Below are 9,897 nucleotides of genomic sequence, written 5' to 3' on the forward strand. Positions count from 1 at the left end.
ATAGTCTGGGGAGTAAGCACGGTCAATTCTATGGATCAGTGCAAACAGTTATGGACTTTGCAGAACATTAGTTATGGAGTTGCATGGACAGCAATCAGGGAATTAGGCAATTATCAGTTGGGGCTGTCCATCCAAGTCATTCAGGAGTGGGCCATGGTCAGTCCCAGGGTAAGCAAAATGAAATTCAATGGAGTATGAGGACACTCTGCTGTGATAGGAAAATGGGGGAATTCAATGCTGGGGATTATAAATACCAACATGGGATGTGGAAGGGACAAGGATTGTGAAAGGGAGAAATTCAACATATAAGGTAGGGAGGCAATAGTGAATATGAGGACATGGGACGGTTATCGACGGCCTTCATCACTGAAACCTCGATAGAGAGAGTGCATCACAATGGCAGTCAGAAATATATACAGGCTATTCAGCCCTTTGAGCCTGTGCAGCCATTAAATATGCTTGTGGCTAATCATCCAAATCAGGAAGTTTAATAATTATGTCCAGTCCTTCATAAAAATATTCAATGTTATGCCCTCAACCACTTTTGGTGGCAGAGAATTCCACAGGCTCAACACACTCCGGGACAAGAAATTTCTTCTAATCTCAGACGTCTGTTGTTTGTGAAATACAAAAGTGATCTGTAGGAACATATAGGTGGTCTGATTAGCAAGTTTGCAGATGACACCAAGATTGGTGAAGTAGCAGATAGTGAAGGGGACTGTCAGAGAATACAGCAGTACATCGATAGATTGGAGAGTTGGGCAGAGAAATGGCAGATGGAGTTCAAACTGGGCAAATGCGAGGTGTTGCATTTTGGAAGATCAAATTCAAGAGCGAACCACACAGTAAATGGAAAAGTCCTGGGGGAAGTTGATATACAGAGAGATCTGAGTGTTCAGGTCCATTGTTCCCTGAGATGGCAATGCAGGTCAATAGAGGGGTCAAAAAGGCATAAGGCATGCGTTCCTTCATCGGACAGGGTATTGAGTACAAGAGTTGGCAGGTCATGTTACAGTTGTATAAGATTTTGGTTCGGCCACATTTGGAATACTGCATATAGTTCTGGTCACCACATTACCAAAAGAATGTGGATGCTTTGGAGAGGGTGCAGAGGAGGTTCACCAGGATGTTGCCTGTATGGAGGGTGCTAGCTATGAAGAGAGGTTGAGTAGATTAGGATTATTTTCATTGGAAAGTTAGAGGTTGAGGGGGAACCTGATTGAGGTCTTCAAAATCATGAAAGGTATAGACAGGGTGGATAGCAAGAAGCTTTTTTGCATACTAAGGTTCACGAGGTCAAAGTGAGAGGGGAAAAGTATAGCGGAGATATGTGTGGAAAGTTCTTTATGCAGAGGGTGGTGGCTGCCTGGAACATGTTGCCAGCAGAGTTGGTAGAGGCGGGCACAATAGTGTCTTTTAAGATGTATCTAGACAGATACATGAATGAGCAGGGAGCAAAGGGATACAGACCCTTAGAAAATAGGTGACAGGTTTAGATAGAGGATCTGGATTGGTGCAGGCCTGGACGGCTGAAGGGCCTGTTGCTGTGCTGTAATTTCCTTTGTTCTTTGTTCTAATTAGCCTACCCTATGTCCTTAAACTGTGATCCTTGATTCTGGACCCCTTAATCATTCGAAATATCCTTACTGTGTTCACCTTATGCAGTCCTGTTTGAATTTTAGACATTTCTATGAGATGCCCCTCATTTTTCTAAACTCCAGTGAATATAATTCTAATGGATCCAATCTCTTGCCATTAGTTGGTCCTGCTATCCCAAACATTTGCTGCACTTGCTCCATAGACAGAACCTCCTTCCACAGTTAAGGAGACAAAACTGCATACAATGCTTCAGGTATGGTTTCACCAAGACCCTATACAATTGCAGTAAGACATCCCTATTCTTGTACTCAAATATTCTCACTATGAAGGCCATCATATCATCTGCCTTCTTCACCATTACTGCACTAGAATGCTTACTTTTGCTGACTTGTGTACGAGTCTCATTGCACCCCACACTTTCTCAGTCTATTGTAATTCAGATAATAACCGGCTTCCAGTTTATGACAGCAAGGTGGATAACCTCACGTTTTTCAAATTATACTTCATCTACTGTGCATTTGCCAACTTACTCAACTTGTCAAACCACACTAAAGCATCTCTGCATTCTCCTCAGAGTTCACCCTCCCACCCAGCTTTGTGTTGTCTGGAGGCAGAGGGGGTCATAGATCAGAGTTATAGGGAAGTAGTAACTCACTCAACTTGTCAAACCACACTAAAGCATCTCTGCATTCTCCTCAGAGTTCACCCTCCCACCCAGCTTTGTGTTGTCTGGAAACTTGGAGACATTACATTTGGATTTCTCATCTAGATCATCAATATATATTGTCAATAGCTGAGGTCCAAGCACTAATCCATACGGTCCCCCACTAGTCACTCCATGTTGCTTGGAAAAATAGCCATTTATCTTTGTTTCCTGTGGCCAACCAGATCCATATCCATATGAGTAGACTACCACCAATCCTCTGCACTTTAATTTTACATGCTAATCTCTTGTATGTGCCCTCATTGAAAACCTTCTGAACGTTCAAGTAAACCCCTTCCACTGGCTCCCTCTTATCACTTCTAATAGTTACAAACTTGAAGAAAAATCCAGTAAATCCATCCAGCATGACAAATAAGTTATTTAATAAATGCATTCTGACTTTGTCCAATTCTGTCATTGTTTTCCAAGTGCTCTGTGATTAAACCTTTTATAAAAGACTCTAGCATTTTTCCTACTATAAATTTCAGACTACCTGATTATAATTCCCAGTTTTCTCTCTACCCACTGTGGACTTACATTAGTTACTCTATCCAAAGGAACTGTTCCAGAGTCTTTAGAATCTTGAAAGATCCAGGGTCACCTCCTTAAGTACTCTGGGGTGTAGATTATCAGGCCCTGGGGCTTTATTGGCCTTTAATCCCATTAATTTCCCCAACATCATTTCTTTACCAATATTGATTTCCTTTCTGTCCTCTGCAGTCAATTCTGCCCTCATTCCTTTGTAATTACCCTTAATTAAGTTGACCAGAGTTATTTCCAATCCAAGTTTCTCATTCTGACTATTAAATTCTACCATGTTGTTTTCACTATTTCCTAGGGGTTCTTTATTCTGACATACTTTATTAAACTTGCCTTATTACACAGTACTAGATCCCTGGTTGGGTCCACAATACTGTATATTGTTCTTGGAAAGTGTCCTGAATATACTCTATAAATTATTTCTCATAGCTACCTTTATCTATTTTAATTTCCTACTCAACATGAAGGTTAAAGTCACTCATGATTCATATACAGCCTTTTTATATGCCCTCATTATTTTCTGATTTATTTTCTGTTCTAAGGAATGGCTACTGTTAGGGGGCCCATAAACAATGCCCATCAGTTGCATTAGGAAGCATTGGGAGTTTGATTGCCAGCTCCTGCAGTCGGGTACACCATGCTGACAGGTGAGATGAAATGTTTGATCTGTTGCTGGCATGTTAACAGAAAGCACTTGATGGCTATACAGCAAAATGATTTCCACTGGCTGTTAAATACTCAGCTTTATCTTTGACATTTGATGGTACAGAAAATCCCTTTTAATTAGCGCAAATCTAAATGAGGTTATTGTGCTGTTACCTCCTTTCAATCAAAAAAAAACAACCACAGCTGGTGCACAGTGACCATTATCTCCCTCATCCAGCACCAAGCTCCTATGTGATGAAAGGTAGATTTGTTTATGTTCCAGCTTTGAATCAAGCTGATTGAGTTATTTATGAGCTTTTCTCCTTTGCTTCCTGCTTTTTAAACCAGTTTGGATTCAACATGTTTTTACTAGCTGTTAGTAAATTTTAGTTTCCTCACTGTACACATTTTCTTTCTTGTCACTGGATATTTTTGTCATTTCCAATGCAGATTGAGTTTGTGACATGTGACATGTACCCGTATAATTTTCTTCTGTACTTGAAATCTCACAGGCTTGCTACACACAGGCTTTTCTGCCTGGCCATGTGGAAGAACTAGTTTCAGGGCTCTGAGGTAAATTTAAGACATTTTAAGAAAGGATGAGAATCTCTAGTCTATACTGATATGTCACTGAGAGCACTAAAGGGGAAGTCAGCCCATACAAATAGTTAAACTGATGCTTCTTGGCATTAGAGTTGGAAAGTTAAAAGTTATGATAGCTGACATGATACAAACTATACTGGATGATTAATTCAACCATGCTGCAGAGAAGTGTCTGTTATGTCATTACCTTAGATACTTGGGATGACAGCTGCTGGAAAGTATTATCTGTATTTCCAGAATTTACATCGAGCATGACTAAGTTGCAGAGAAGCAAGCAGATGCTGATGATGTTCTCCTCCTCTAACATGTGCAAACACATCTTATATACTTCTATAACGTGATCTCTCAATCAATTCCTTTGCTTTCGTCAAAACTCAATCTTTGACACCAGGTTAGTTCATCTTAGTATTGATTCCAGGGCTTGAATTTCTTACCTGTGTTTGTGATCAGAATTGCACAAAGTATCAAAGTGCAGAGAAAACAGATGTTATATTGTTGCAGCATGACTTGTCCTGATTTATAACAGCTGTTTAAATGACGGAATCTAATATTCTATATATATTTCAGTAAGTTCTGGTCTACAAATAATTATTAAATAAGGCAGAAAAAAACTTGATCTATGTTACACAACCTTAAGATATTCCAAAATAATTTATAGTCAAGTACTTTTTTAGTCACTGTTGCAATGTATAAATATAGCATACAGGCAGCAGTAAGGTAATGACCAAATAAAATGATTGAGTAATTTTGGTTGAGGAATAAATGTTGATCAGGGCACAAGGCGGAACTCTACTCTGTTGTTCAAACAGTGAGGTGGATTTTTTAAAAATATCATTCAAAAGTCATCACTGCCTCCATACCACATTATATTACAATCTCAGGTCTTTGGTGTGGGATTTGAACACAAAACTTCCTGACTCAAAAGTATGAGTGCTGGCACTGAAACAAGACTGAAAGCATTCCAAATAAGACTGACAGTCGATAGCACGGCTGACTCGTCTATGAAAATTTGTGAAATTTCTATCAACTTTATGATTAACTGTTCTGACAATCAAATGAATACTCCTCCTGAACAATTTGTTTTCCTCATCCACATTACAATTGTGCATGTTAAATTTTGCCTGCCATTATTTCATCTACTTTTGTATGAACTCACTCTATAGTCCCTGAACTGAATTACTCCCACCATCACATGAAGCTTAAATAATAGCCTTCTGTTCAGAATCTTGATTTTTTTTTAGTTAAATTGTAGCATGCTATACATTTTTCCACAGTTTACTTATTCACTGATTCAAAAAAATTGGAATTTCTTAGTCTGGACATCAATTCCACACCGTGTCTATGACCAAACCTTTTTTAAATCAGACCTCATTTGTAAGAGATTAAAGGAGGGGATAGTGTGGGTGTGTGTGGGAAACAAGCTGATATGTCAATAATTGCAAGGTAAGTGGAGAAGCAAACTCCTGAATACTTTATTGTTTGTTGCCCATTCTGAACTTGTAGGAAATTTGAACCAATGATTACAGTAGTTCCTGAGTGACCCACTCTGAAAAGTACCACTAGTAGCAGCCTTTGGTACATTTGAATTGTTAGGTGATAGCAAGGTGGACCATGAACAGAACCAACACAGTAGAATTTTGATGAATATACAAATAATCAAATTACTCTTTATGATGATTGCTTTTCCTAAAAGTGGGAGTTTGTGTTGATTGTTCTTAATTCCATTTTTAAATTGATCATTAGGCTCTCAAGTACAAAAACATTTAAAGAGGTTGCTGTGATCTTGCTTAATTACCAACTTCAAATCAAAAGGAATTTAGCTCCAAGGTTTATGCCATTCTCAATAAGAACTAATTTAAACATAACCTGTTTGATTCCCAAAATCAATGAATGTTTTATTTGGAGCCAAAATTGGTTCCAAGGCTGCTGTTTGCCCACCTGTGATAACATCCTGTTCAGTGGCTGTAATGTGAATGCCAGATCTGCATGAAAAGCAACATGTTAGAAGCTGTTCAAGATCATTTAATTGCTATATTTGTTAGTAGCCTGTCATCATTTTTTAATTATAAAAAACATTCAGCCAATAATATGTAATATTGCTAAGTTTAAAGTATAAAAATTATCTATTTAAGAAATGTATATTTTTCCTTCAGCTGGTAACTGTGAATTAAAAATAAATAAAAGCCAAATTGAACATATGAATTGAAAAACACAGAAGTGATATTAGATATCTATTGAACCTTGGTTAAATTCCATGTGCACAGATCCATGGGTGGATTTTATGGGGTTTGTCTTTTCCACATGGTAGCTAAAATGTTAGTCGGGAGCCCACTCACAATTACAATGCTTACCCAGCAAACACTTAACGCAGGGAACAATATTAATTGCTTTCAGGCAAGATTCCCACCCAGTTCTTAGAAGGAAATACCATCTTAGACTGCTGCTGGTCAATCAGTTGGGCTAGTTAGCTCTCTCTATCACAGACTGCTTATGCTGCTTGCTATGTGCAAAGGTCCATATACTTTTCTTTTTGGATTATAAACTAAATGGTAGTTAGACTGCTATTTAGCTGAAATTACAGGAGAGTTTTGAAACTTGGAAAAGGTTTTATCTGCGTAAGACAAAGTTGTTTTTTGAAGCAATGAAAGGAATACTTTGAGACAGGGTGGCACTGAGAATCTTTGCATTAAAGAAATTCTGCCTAACAACAGCCCTTTAATTGGTTGAACTAAATCTGTTACAAAGCTGTATGTGAAAGGACATCTGCCTGTCAGCTTTGTAACATTTCTCTCTCCCTCTCTGTGAGTAAAATAACAGAGAACCAAGAAAACTTTTTTTTTAGATTCCCTTCAATGTGGAAACAGGCCCTTTGGCCCAACCAGTCCACACCGACCCTCTGAAGAGTAACTCACCCAAACCCATTTCCCTTTGACTAATGCACCTAACTCTACGGGCAATTTAGCATGACCAATTCACCTGGCCTGCACATCTTTGTGACTGTGGGAAGAAACCAGAGCACACCCACGCAGACACAGGGAGAATGTGCAAACTCCACAGAGACAGTCACCCAAGGCTGGAATCAAACCTGGGACCCTGGTGCTGTAAGGCAGCAGTGCTAACCACTGAGCCACCATGCTACCCTATGTGAAGGATGTAAAGAATGTAAAGGAATTCAAATAAAAAAAGACCTATGTCCATTGGATTAATGATCAAAATGAAGAATGTCCATTGCTTAATGCAAGAGGCCTGACAGGTAAGGCAGATGACCTCAGGGCATAGTTGGGAACAGGGGACTAGGATATCATAGCTATTATAGAAATGTGGCTCAGGGAAGGGCAGGGCTTACATTTTACTGTTCCAGGGTATAGATGCGACAGGAAGGATAGAAAGGAGGAGTAGTAGCATTTTTGATTAGGAATAACATTACTGCTGTCCTTAGGGAGGATATTCCTCAGAGTACGTCCAGTGAAGTTATTTGGGTGGAAATGAGAAACAAGAAAGGGATGATCACCTCATTGGGATTGTATTGTAGGCCCCCTCAGTAGTCAGCAGGAAATTGAGAGGCAAATTTGTAAAGGGATCTCAGAAAACTGTAAGAATGATAGGAAATTTTTACTTGCCAAACATAGACTGGGACTGCCCCAATATTGAGTGCTTGGGTGGAGAGGAATTTGTTAAGTGTTATAGTTCTATTCAGAAGGTGGATGTACCTACTAGAGAAGGAGCAAAGCTTGATCTTCTCTTGGGAAATAAGGCACAGTAAGTGACTAAGGTGATCATAATTCTATTAGTTTTAAAATAGTTATGGAAAAAGATAAAGGTAAATTTCTAAATTGCTGTATTAGGCACAAACTTTCAAAAGTTGATTGGGAGTGGCTTCATCAGGAATGATTAAGTGTTTTTGCCCAAAATGTCAATTTTCCTGCTCCTTGCTGCTGCCTGACCTGCTGTGCTTTTCCAGTACCACACTTTCAACTCTAATCTCCAGCATCTGCAGTCCTCACTTTTGCCACTTAGAGTGAAGAGTCATTTGAGTTTGCAGAGATCTGATTACAGTCAAAGAAGCTTGAACATGAATAAAATTAAAGTAGCTTGAACATAAGAAAAAGATAAAGCTGCTTGAAATAGAAATGGAAGCAGTTTTCGAATCAATGAGAATTGAAAGGGAAATTAAAAAGCAGGAGATGGAGATGAAAAATCTTGATTTTTAGAAAGAAGAAAAAGAATGAGCAATTTAGGATAGAGAAAAGGAGAAAGAATTGGGAAAAGACCAGAGATGGAGTGATGCAGTCAAAAAAGGAACTTCAAAAGGACATAGTGATGAGGAAAATCCTGGTCATAATCTATAGTCCAGTAAGGAAATTTTTAAATTTATACAGGCCTAACCAAATTTTATGGAAAATAATTTGCAGGACATCCTTTATTATTTGACCAACTAGCAAAACAAATGAAGTGGCCAAAGGTAAACTGGACATTGCCATGCAAAGCAAATTCACAAGTAGAGCAAGTGAAATTTATACATCACTGTCAGAGCTGGTATCTAAGGATTATGGTGCTATCAAAAAGGCTATTCTGGGTATGTATGAGCTTTGTTTTGAAACATACAGGCAACAGTTTAGAAATTTGAGTAAGTAACCTGGGCAAACATATATGGAATTTGACAGAATAAAGCAAACTATTTTTGACAAATGGATATGGACATTTGGAGTAAGTGCCACATAAGAAACTCAGAAAAAACATTTTCTAGAAATATTTAAATGTTTATAACTTTTTAAAATTAGAATCCATGTTGAAGACCAGAGGGTTGCAATTGTTGGACAGGCAGCAGAAATGACTGACAATTATAAGCTGATCCATAAAAGCAAACGTTTTTTCAGTCACCCCCACGAATTTGAAAAGGATAGTGGGTGTGTCAGTGAAGGGAGGCAAAGAGCCAGTGTAAAGAAAGGACAGCTGGGAATGCCCAAAAGGTCCACTCCTTAGATGAGGAAAAGGTGCTGACGGTTGAGGTGAAAATTGAATGCCAAAGTGTTTTCATTGTGATAAGATGGGAAACCTTCATTCAGAATACTGGAAGTTGTAAGGGAAACCCATGGGATTTATTGGAATTTGTAAGAGTGGAAAATAGTATGGATTAAGATTAGATTAGATTACTTACAGTGTGGAAACAGGCCCTTCGGCCCAACAAGTCCACACCGACCCGCCGAAGCGCACCCACCCAGACCCATTCCCCTACGTTTACCCCTGCACCTAACACTACAGGCAATTTAGCGTAGCCAATTCACCTAACCTGCACATTTTTTGGATTGTGGGAGGAAACCGGAGCACCCGGAGGAAACCCACGCAGACATGGGGAGAATGTGCAAACGCCACACAGTCAGTCGCCTGAGGCTGGAATTGAACCCGGGTCTCTGGCGCTGTGAGGCAGCAGTGCTAACCACTGTGCCACCCGAAGACACCGCAAACCCTCACACAACCCTGCTAACCACACAAGCGCTTCACATGGTCAGTGTGGGGATTGAACCCACGACCTTGTCGTTATTAGCACCACGCTCTAACCAGCTAAGCTAACTGACCAACGATTAAATTGTAGCTTTAACTGCAACTATAAAACTAAAGGTAAACACTACTGTAAGTGCAGGGAAGGTGAATAAGGTAGATGACAGATATAAAGAGTTTTCATTGCCACCTTTTTCTTCAAGTTCTTCAGCTAAGCTCCTAACTATATTAAGAGACATAAGGTTACTCAAGCTCTTTTGCTGAAGAATGACATTGTTTTCTCTACAGAGGATGCAATGCAAGTCAAA

General features: G+C 39.2%; 1 non-coding gene across 1 annotated transcript; it reads right to left on the bottom strand.

Annotated features, from left to right (window-relative positions):
• Nucleotides 1-9,593: 9,593 nt before the first annotated feature.
• Nucleotides 9,594-9,667, bottom strand: trnai-aau. Its single transcript has one exon. It is a non-coding gene; the product is annotated as a tRNA-Ile (tRNA).
• Between the last annotated feature and the right edge of the window lie 230 nt (nucleotides 9,668-9,897).

This window comes from Chiloscyllium plagiosum, chromosome 10 (assembly GCF_004010195.1).
Source record: "Chiloscyllium plagiosum isolate BGI_BamShark_2017 chromosome 10, ASM401019v2, whole genome shotgun sequence".
NCBI lineage: Eukaryota > Metazoa > Chordata > Chondrichthyes > Orectolobiformes > Hemiscylliidae > Chiloscyllium > Chiloscyllium plagiosum.